Raw genomic sequence first — 10815 nt, 5'->3', positions numbered from 1 at the left:
TTGCCAGTGATGGTGCTTTTATTTTTTGGTGGGTTGGGGGGGGGGGAGAGAGAGAGAGAGAGAGAGCGGAGTATAAAAGAATGTTGTCCAAGAGCTGTAGAGTTATTTTGAAGAGCTTGGGGAAAGCTACTGGTATTCTATGAAAAGTTTTAATTAGGAAGAAAAATATTGCTTGACCTTATGTAATTAGTTATTCAGTTTGTCACGTTCTACAAAAGGGGGGGGGGTGTGGGGGTGCTTGTAGCCTTCTGATATCACAGAATACTAAGAAAGGCAGAGTTTGCCAATTACAAGAAAGCATAATGCCGCATTACAAGATGCAACCGATGGTGAACAAACCCTCAAGATCTCCAGAGATCACAAATTCGAGGCTAATGACATCATGAAAGGGTTGCATAAATCTAACCAAGACTTCCTCGAACCCCAATAAAAAAGCCCCAAGCAATACAACTATTTATTTTCCCCAACTAACTATGGCACACACCACTAGGATACAATCAAGTTGGACCACCATTCACACCAAGAAGTTGGCCCATACCACAAATTTTGAAACCCAAAGTAATCGCTGTCAAAGAGAGGCATCACAAAAGCTTGCAAAACCTCCAAGGAAGTAGGACAAGCCAAAAGATCATTAACCTGCATGATAATGTGCAATATTGATGGAGAGTGTGATGTTGAGGACTACCACCCCATCCACATAGTCCACACCCACCAAACCATGGGAACGGGAAAAGAAGTAGCAGGCAACCAAGCAGACCACACCATGCAGAGGCAAACCACCCACAACAAAAAAACAGGTAATATACACAAACAAGGAATGCAAACAAATAGAACAAGCAGAAATAAAACAAACGAAGGAAAATCACCTATGTTGAAAACAGAAATGAAACCAGCAAGAAATAAGTGCCACGAGCACATAGGTCTCTCTCCCTCTCTCTCTCTCTTTCTGGATGAAGACAAGAAGAGCATATGATCATGATGGTTTAGTAGCAGAACATCTGATCCATGCCAGGGATCTACTTTCAGAAGTCCTTGCTCGTCTGTTTAATCGGGTCATGTGTCAAGGATTACCTGAATCTTGGAAATTATCTACTATCGTATCTATTTTCAAGTCAGGGGATCCTATGATACCCGGGAACTACTGTACCATTATGGTAGGTCACACATTGACCCGACTGTACGCATCCATTCTTGAACAAAAATTGAGTAAATGAGTAGAGAATGAGGGCATAAGGGCAACAGGACAAGTTGGATTCAGGAGGGGTTATTCCACTTTAGATCATATTCTTACGCTCAGAGCCATTATTGAGGAAGGAAGAGCAAGCGGGAGAAGGATGTATTGTTGCTTTGTGGATTTTCGGAAAGCTTTTGATACAGTACCAAGGGCCAGATTGATGCGCAGGATGCAAGAGTTAGGGGTCCCCAAAGAGATTATTTGGGGGATCATGGCCTTATACGGGTCAGTAACTGGTTATGTACGTACTCCAGAAGGGGATTCCGACATTGTTCATTCCACCGTTGGAGTAAAGCAGGGATGCCCACTGTCCCCTACTTTATTTGGTATGTACATAGATGAGGTATCAGATTACGTTGTATACAGATGATATTGTATTGATAGCAGAATCACCAGATGGAATGCAGAGGCAGCTAGATGCATTACATAAATTCGCGGAGGACAGTGGACTATCGGTAAACTTGGGTAAAACCAAAGTTATGGTGTTTAACACCACACCGCAGTGGGTTAGGAGAGCGGCACCTACATTTGCATATGGCCAGGATACAGTGGAGTACACAGATGCATACACATACCTTGGTGTGGTATTTGCAGGACCGAAGTTTACTCTTAAGAAAGCAGCGGATGCTAGATTGTCTAGAGCCTCTGCGGCCTTGGGAGGGTTGGAGAGGATGTGTTCACAAGTGCAGTTTCAGGAACCACGAACAAAACTTTGGCTCTTTGATACTATGGTGGCTTCGGCTATGCTTTATGGGGTCCAGATTTAGGGACCATCTGTGGATCAGGATAATTAGAAGTCAATGGAGAGACCTTTGGTATCTATGATTTCCCGAATGATTAGAGCCAAGGCCTCCGTACCACACGCGATTACCCAAGCGGAACTAGCTGCCCCTCCGATAGAAATTGAAGCTCTTACCAGATCAGTGTCCTTTATACATGGTTTGTGGGATAAAAATAATTGCCGATATACTAGACTGGCCCTCGAATCCTCTCGACAATTAGCAATGAAAGGGGATACATCATGCTGGTATGTGCAATTGTCCTCGTGGTTTTAGAGACACGGGTTCAGTATGGAAAGATTACCCCCCTTCCAATACTCTCTTGAGGCTCCATCACTGGCAATTACACGAACGGAGATTAATAAAATCATCCGTCAGGATCTTATACAGTTGGATACTAAGAGGACATGGGTAGACCCTACACAAGAATTGGGCACGAAGATGGCCGACTACAAAGAAAACTTCCTACAGCTATCTGAAGATGGATTTGTGATTCGCCCGAGCTACATGGATACCCACCTGTCTCATGGTTTGAGATGTGCTATTGGTCAGATTCGTACATCCTCACACCAGCTGGAAATTGAATTTGGCAGATTTAGGGGAATCCCACCTGAGAGCAGAATTTGCAAGTTATGCGAAATGGAGCCGGAGACAGAATTACACTACATATGCCATTGCACCGTATACAAGAAATATGGAAAAATTTGAGATTTAAAAAGTGTGGCTTGTGACCTTCGCATTACATAAAATCAACCAAACGTCCATGTACAAGAAATATGGGAAAAACCCTGAAAGATATACAATGAGACCATGGGGAAAAATACCAATACAACCACAGGTGAAGAAGCTCTATCTGGCTGTAGGAAGCCTACAAAAATTTGCCAAAAGCTCTCTCCGCTTCTTGCAGTGTAGGGAAATCAAAAGCACCTGCGATTCAAGTGTCCAAAGTCTGTTGAATCTTGGGGCACCTCTTGCTGATCTTGAAGTGCAAGAAAGCATAGAGGACAAGGAGGAAGGTGCATTCCACAAGACCAAGGAGTTTGACACTCCTGTGATACTGACAACCTATTTAATTTCTCTAATTATGCAAGTCAAGGAGAAATAGAGGAACACATACCAGGAGAATTGGAAATTCAGAGTGCAAAGGAAAAGATTGCCCCAGAAAAGACTGTAGAAAAGTAGAGATGGAGGAAAGCAATCTGACTATGGCCTTGATAGGAAATCTTGACAAGACAGCTGATACAAAAGAGATGGAAATAGAAGATAGCTCATGTAGAGGAGATAGCTTCTGCAAAGAAGATGGAAATAGAAGAAAATACACAAGTTGAGGATGAAATTGTTGCAAAAAAATGCAAAAGAAGTAATGTTGAAGAATTGCAAAGAACCTTGATGACCTTTAATCAAGGATTCTAACGGTTTGGGACATCCGACTGCTGATTCTCATGCTCTATCTGTCTGTCCAGCTGCTTTGAAACATTCGATCTTGATCTGGCAACCTCTTTTCAGGAGATCTATCTAGGGGTTGCTCTGCCTCATCCAACCTCTCTCTCCAGAGTCACGAACTATCAGGACCAAAGATGTCTTGGACCGTATCTGCTTGAGTTACATAGACACAGAGCTAGTTCGTTGAGGAGATCTGGAGAGAGACAATCCCTTAGACAGATTACTGATTTCTTCACACCGGACACTAGACAGATAGAGAGCAGCCACCATTGCAAAGCTCAGCTCATACTCATATCTACGGTACTCTCATTGACTGTTGGAGCTAGGGAGATCGAGACACCCATGATTGAGAAGAGGAGCTTCATAGCATCAATGGAGATTGCAACAGACGATTCGAGCAATATTATCTCGACATCCAGAGTACAGATAAGAATGGATTCATCACCCATTTTATCACCCTCTTGTATTGGGCACCCATTGTATCAGTGATCACACATACCCCACAGTTCTAGGTAGTAGCACTTCTAGATTCATTTCAGTATCTCTGTTTTGTCCCCCAGACATGGTATCAGATTTACCAGGCTGTAACAAATTGGTCTCATAGGTCATTTTGGCCTTTTGAGGTCGTTAATATATCATTTCATCTCTCTCTCTCTCTCTCTCTCTCTCTCTCTCTCTCTCTCTCTCTCTCTCTCTCGGGATAGTCTCTTGTGACGATAAAATTCTCTTCTTCTTCTTCTTCTTCTCTCTCTTTTAGTTTTTTCATTTTAGTCTTTAGTCTTTCACTTTACTTCATTTTATTTTTGTACCCAGACATTGGATTAGATCCACAAGGATTGTATCAGTTTGGTCTCATAGGTCATTTTGGCCTTTAGAAGAGGTTTACTATAACATTTCATTTCATTCATCTCTCTCTCTCTCTCTCTCTCTCTCTCTCTCTCTCCAGCCCCCACACCCACCATCAATAACTTAACACTAGCAGAGGAGCGAAGGAGGCATATGCATGCCTTACATGTGAGGATTTTTGGCCTCAAAGACCAAGATAATGTTGGCGAAGAGGTAAAAGAGCTCATGTTTATGATGGGGGTTATTGAGCCATTGCATATGAGGGCTTGGAGAGAGGGTAACTAGAAAAGTGAAAGCAAGGGGGAAACTTTAAAGGAAAGAGCACTTATCCTTTGATTTTCCTCCATGGAAGAAGAAAAGACCCACTCTTAAGAAGATGGATTTTTTTCTTGGAGATGACCTCACACTCTTGCAAATTGCCCATATGAAGTAGGTAATGCTAGATATTAGATCGGCTAGGAAAAAAAGGGAAGATTGCTTTTTATAGATATGGGAGGGTGGTGATAATGGAGCGACACTCCACATGATGGTGTGAGACCTATGGGACACAATGAATAGTAGCTTGGAAATGTAAAGGGTCATGTAGGGGCATTTGAGGACAGCTTTACTAGGAAGAGACATAGTCTTCTACGCAGAGACACACCAGGCACAGGGAGAGCTTCTGTCACACGTGACTGGTTACATATGGAAAACAACATGCAGAACAAGAACTAGATTTGAGCACAGAGGTCGAGGGTGGGGGGTTTCGGGGGTTGTAGGGGTGACAATTTTGTTCAAGGAGGAGCTACAACGACTCTTTCACATTGTTCATGTCACCGAGATGAGCTGGCTAGATACATCTGGGTCAGATTTAGGGTAGAGATGGGCATGTACCTATATATTGCTAAATGCTATTTTTCTCCCAGCACTTCAGTCTATGCGACGTCTAGAGGGCAGTCCCCTTCCTCGGTTTTAAATGATGACATATGGGAATTCTTCAGGGAAGGAGATCTCATCCTTCTGGGGACTTCAATGCAAAGACGGGCCACTCCTAAACACTATTCTATGACACTGCAAACGAAATGTTGAGAGAGCTAGATGTCGGGGACATGGGACTTTGGCTTGATGTTCCCAAGATGAGGAACACACAGAATATGGGAGATACTTGACAAATATGGGGACTACATATGGGTTGGCCATACTTCATGGCCTACAGAGATTCCTAGCAACGAATGGTTTCACTTGTTTTCCGCATAGACATGGGGCCAACACACTTGACTGCACCATGACTTAGCCCAGCGTTATACCTTCTATTCAGGACGCCCTAGGCCTATTTGTATTGCAGTGGACCATGCGCTCCTCACACTTACTCTTTCTTTTCAGTTGGATATAGCTCAGGTAGCATGAGTATTTGCACCTACTTGCTACACCTTCACTCCGGAGACCGACACTGTTACACAGATAGGATTTGCAGATGATTGTGTACAGAGGAGCGAAGACGGCCACTAGAGGAGCTCACCCAGATAATGATAGAGACATTGCACGATGCAGCAACAGAGGCATGCCCACACACAACCAGAGCATAGACGACGGTCTGGGAGTATGCCCCAAAGCAATTGGAGTCACGACTCAGGTGAGACATGGAGACTTTTCATGAGCACTTCCCACCCCCAACCATTACCTCCATTGAGACGTGAGGTGAGTATGTAGCATCTCTCTACACAGTCTTGGGACAGCCACCTTTTTACCAGATCCTCCATAGTGATGCCCACAAACATGCACTTTCTTTACTTCCGAGATGGTAAGAAATCTATTGACAGAATGAGGATTGGGAGGGCATATGATCATGATGGCCTGGTGGCAGAGCACCTTATACATGCCAGAGATATGCTTGCAAGTTTTTAGCAATGATGTTCAATTGAGCCATGTGAGAGGGTCTCCCTGATACTTGGAGTATATCCATTATTGCACCTATCTTCAAGGTAGGAGATTCTATCGAACTTGGGAACCATGGCAGTATCATGATTGGGCACACATTGGCTAGGTTGTATGCATCCATTTTTGAGCAGCAATTGAGTAGACGGGTAGAGAGAGAGGGCATACAAGCGGGTTTCAGGAGGGGATTTTCTACTCTGGACCATATATTATACTCAAAGCTATTATTGAGGAGGGCAAATCACATGGGAAAGGATTTATTGTAACAAACCGATTTGTTGTAACAAACTTGGGTACTCCCAGGTCGGGAATCTACCACAACCCGTGAGAAAACTGAAAGGACTAAACAAAACTGAGAGAGAGAGAGACAACACGGCACGGTGAAGTTTCTCACCCAGAGAGGTTGGCCCCAAAGACCGGCGCCCCTTTCGGTATTTCTTAATTAGTAATGCTTTACAAAGTATAATGTTCGAGGTGCCTCGTCTCAGCAGTGCTCCCAAGCTTATCTGCCTGAGACTGAGGCCTTGCCACTTTATTTATAGACCATGGACCTTCCAAAAGTTGTGTACATGAAAAGCTTCAAGTCTAAAAGCATCTGGATCCCAAAAGCTAGGTGACCGCAAATTGCGGAATTCCGTATAGGTGCCATGTCAACAATGTAAATCGTAGAAATCCGTACGGTGAGCCACGTCAACAACACAATTTGTGGGTCCGTACAATTGCTACGTCATCAGCCCTTTACGCCTGTCTTTTTAGCCTTTAGTCCCTTTGGGCCCCATCGGATAGGCCCCATAAATTGGTACAACTTATAAAAACTGGTGTCTTTTCATTTTTGGCCTCTCGGATTGGTTCTGCAAGTTGTTACAACTTCTTCAACATCTTTTAGCGGGGGTTTGACCGCTTTTTGTCCAGAGTCTGTCCTTTAAATCATGCCACATCATCACTTTCTGACATACCCCCCTCTTGAAAGAAATGTAATCGCCCTCGATTACGCCTGCAAAACAGACATAAGCCAACAACTAGTTCAATAGACATTGACTTTAAGTAACGACGCACTAGACAACACATATCCAGTACTTGCACGAAGACGACAATCACTGGACATTCACATCACTATCCTTGTTGAGATCTTTGATGAGAATCATATCATTGTAACGTTGTGAGCGGGATGAAAACACACACAGCGCCTCTATAACGATCCGACACACACTCTTGGAATGATACACACACACACACACACTATGGGGCACCACTCGGCTTACACAACACACCTGGCCGAGACAGGGAACACACCTCTGGAGTGAGGAGAGAGACTATCCACTTGCCCACTCCACACACACACACACACACACACACACACCCAAAAAACTCAGCTCAAAAGAGGAGAATTTCTGATGTTTAGATACAATTGAGCTTGGGCCAACACCAATGGGGCAAATAGCTCACACAATATGGGTAAAATAAGCCAGATACAATCACAAACTAGAGCAGAAACTTCGCTCATAGGAGAAACTTACACAGAAAAACAGCAGGAAAAGAGTGAGGAATTTGGCAAAATGGACAGCGCCATCGCGTCCGGAACGGCCCAAAACCCCAGTCTACAATGTCAAAGTGCTCAAATCCGACCTCGGATGAGCAGTTTACGGCCAAAACAGGCTCCAAAAACCCCAAAAACACACCTGCGGCTGTTCCTCCTCTCTTCTCCACGTTTTTTCTGGTCTTCTCTCAGTTTTTTCAGTTCCCACACTTAGATTTATTACTTGGGCACCCTTGGCCTTTTAGATGACCTCAAACGGACCCCGAACAGGCCAAAAACTGACCTCGCAGTGCATAGTTGTCACCTTTTTGCATCATCCGCACACCTGGCACTCGACTTTTTTCAATAATGCATCCCGCCACCACGTGAAGTGGCCCCAAAATATGGTCTTCATGATGACCTCTCTGCATAATTATCACAAGAAAACATCCATGTCGTGTTCGTACTTATCCACGTGCAAGTACTGACCCCATTCGACCTCCTGACGCCACTAGATGCCATCTTACGCACCTGCTTACCTCATGTCGTCAGCCCGCGGATAGCTTCCTCGAGAATTTTTACGCGCTACCAACTCCTCCTTATTGTAGAAAAAACACACTGGTACTGGTAATAGTGAAAATCGATGCACTATGTACATGGTGTCCTACCTGTACACATGTGGGCCCCACATAACCACCTGGCTAAGGAAAATGGGCAATCCTTTATTCGATGCACCATGCATGTGTATGTACATATGCGCAATCCCTTGCTCCAAAAAACTCCTGACATAATTTGCCCACCCCCTAGCCTGCTAGAGCATTCATGCTCAGCAGCAGCACTAGTAGATGCTCATTCCACCTGGATAAAAAGGCCAAAGGCATATTGCCTGATTCACAAGAAGCATCATAACACCACACCTACATTTGTCAACAATCAACCAAAATGCACCATAGGCATATCCAACTAACACATCCGCCCTGTCTGGAGTTCCAAAAGCATAAATATTGCATGCCACATTCAACCCAACCGATACAGACAACTTAAGTGACTCATCACCTGGCATCTTGGCTTCACCAGCCATAGAAACAACCTGCAAATCATGCACCCAAGTAGCTAAAAGCATTGTGTGAAGGTAAAGTTGTTGATATCCAAAGCACAAAAGTATCCCCGCAGCACACATATCCCTAGCATAGGCATCCACATAGCTGAGATTGGACTCATATATGCCAAACCCCTTCTCATCATCATAAGCATACTCATCATCACACATAACTTCATCCACATCATAATCATGGCTATCACCACTATCCATAGCTTCTAGCATGGGTTCATCAGTCTCCAAGAATACAGATCCCTGCTCTAAACCACAATCATGCTCACAAATTGGTTCAATCATTGCACATACATCAAAATATGGCTTCAAAAAAGGCTCCACATCCAACAAATCCACAAAATGGCTCTCAACCTTGCCCTCTTCCCTAATTTCCAAGGAACTAGTATCCAAAGATACGTGCTCATCATCAATAACCTCAACCTCACACTCACACCCAGAATCACAAGGTACACAAGTAGCCAATGCATCCTTTTCAAGACTTTTCAATCCTGTATCCAAAGCATTACTCACCTCTTTAAGCTCTTCCATAAACCTGTCAACCTGCAAGACCTCTTTACGCTTCACAATAGACCTTGGGAAGAAACGAGAAACATCATAGGATAGGCTACTTTTCACCTGCTTAGGCTTAACTTCATCTTCCATGTCAAATCCATCTTGCACATGCATACCTGTACTGATACCATGTTCCTCAAGACGCTTAAAGTTCCATTCCTTGTGCTTTGCAATGCATATTGCATCTTCAAAAGACTCGGGCGTCTTCAACTCAACCTTGAACCGCAACCAAGGTGACAAACCATCAACAAAAAAACTTTTCTTCAATGAATAAGGGGGGATCTCATCCTTAAGAGCAACACGCCAACGAGTCCATAAATCTGTAAAACCTTGTACATAGGCATCAACACCTTGACAAGAACCTTGCTTAAGAGCATTGAGTTCATTCCATACTGCATTTGCATCTTCAAAAACCTGGAAACGCTCTAAAAAAGCTTCTATAAACTTGTCAAGACTCAAACCATAAGAAGAAGCCACTGCTTCTTTACCTTCCAAATCCATAAACCAAACATGGGCCTCATCTTTGAAAAGGAATCCAAATAGCTTCAAAATATTCTCCTCATCACACATATTGTTGCTTATGCATGCCACCTCGACTTGCTCCAGAAAGTCTTCCGCATCTTCACCACTTCTTCCATGAAATTCCGGATAAGAGAAAGCCATGGTTACCCAAGTTACAATGCTTTGAGAATCCCTTCGAACACACGTGCAAGAACCCAAGACTTTTGACTACCCAATCCCCAGAAACTTCAATGGAGCTCAGCTTTAGATAAGGACAAACACATGCACATCAAATGAGTTTTCATAGTTGATCATCGGAATTACAACAGGCAAAGGACATTCCAGGATCTCTCGTAATCTTCTTGGCCCGAACATAAAGACTATGCGCTGCTGGAAAAAAATCTTCCTGGACACATGAACACTTATCTCGATTCTCTGAGTTAAATGAAAAGGAGTGAATTGAGGGCCATTTGATCATCCATTAAAGCCAACCATGAAGCTCCCAAGAGAGCACACCTGTCTTATCCTCTGATTTGCCAAAATTTCAGCAGCATAATAGCATAAATGGCTCAAAAGACCAAAAACCAGCCATCATAACTTGGAAAAATATTGACAGAGTTTCCCCAGAAGTAGAGCACTGTGAACCCAAAATATAGACTGTATATGTATGCATAAACTGTCAACAATAGAACCCGAGCGTCAAATAGGAATCGCTAGTACATAGCCTATGGCGAGGTCACGAAAAGGGTGCTCCAGTTACCTGTATCACCGAAAGGATCTCCACATTTGAGAATCCCCCAGCTCAATAAAACCTCACGCTATCGACCCTCACACGAAGGCTAATGCAAATCGCGTATAGTGTAGTCTCAGAAATGACTATCTTCCAGACCAAGTCTCAGAAATGGCTGGGACTGCC

At 43.7% G+C, this 10815-nt stretch overlaps 1 protein-coding gene across 1 annotated transcript in view; it reads left to right on the top strand.

The window, feature by feature from the left end:
* Positions 1 to 10815, top strand: part of LOC147423305 (NADH-cytochrome b5 reductase-like protein) — a 90415-nt gene that overhangs the window by 53909 nt on the left and 25691 nt on the right. The gene's annotated exons all lie outside the window — the stretch shown is intronic.

Source organism: Adiantum capillus-veneris, chromosome 26 (genome assembly GCF_014529385.1).
Source record: "Adiantum capillus-veneris isolate H3 chromosome 26, ASM1452938v2, whole genome shotgun sequence".
In the NCBI taxonomy this organism is placed as follows: domain Eukaryota; kingdom Viridiplantae; phylum Streptophyta; class Polypodiopsida; order Polypodiales; family Pteridaceae; genus Adiantum; species Adiantum capillus-veneris.
This window is presented reverse-complemented; position numbering and strand designations above follow the sequence as displayed.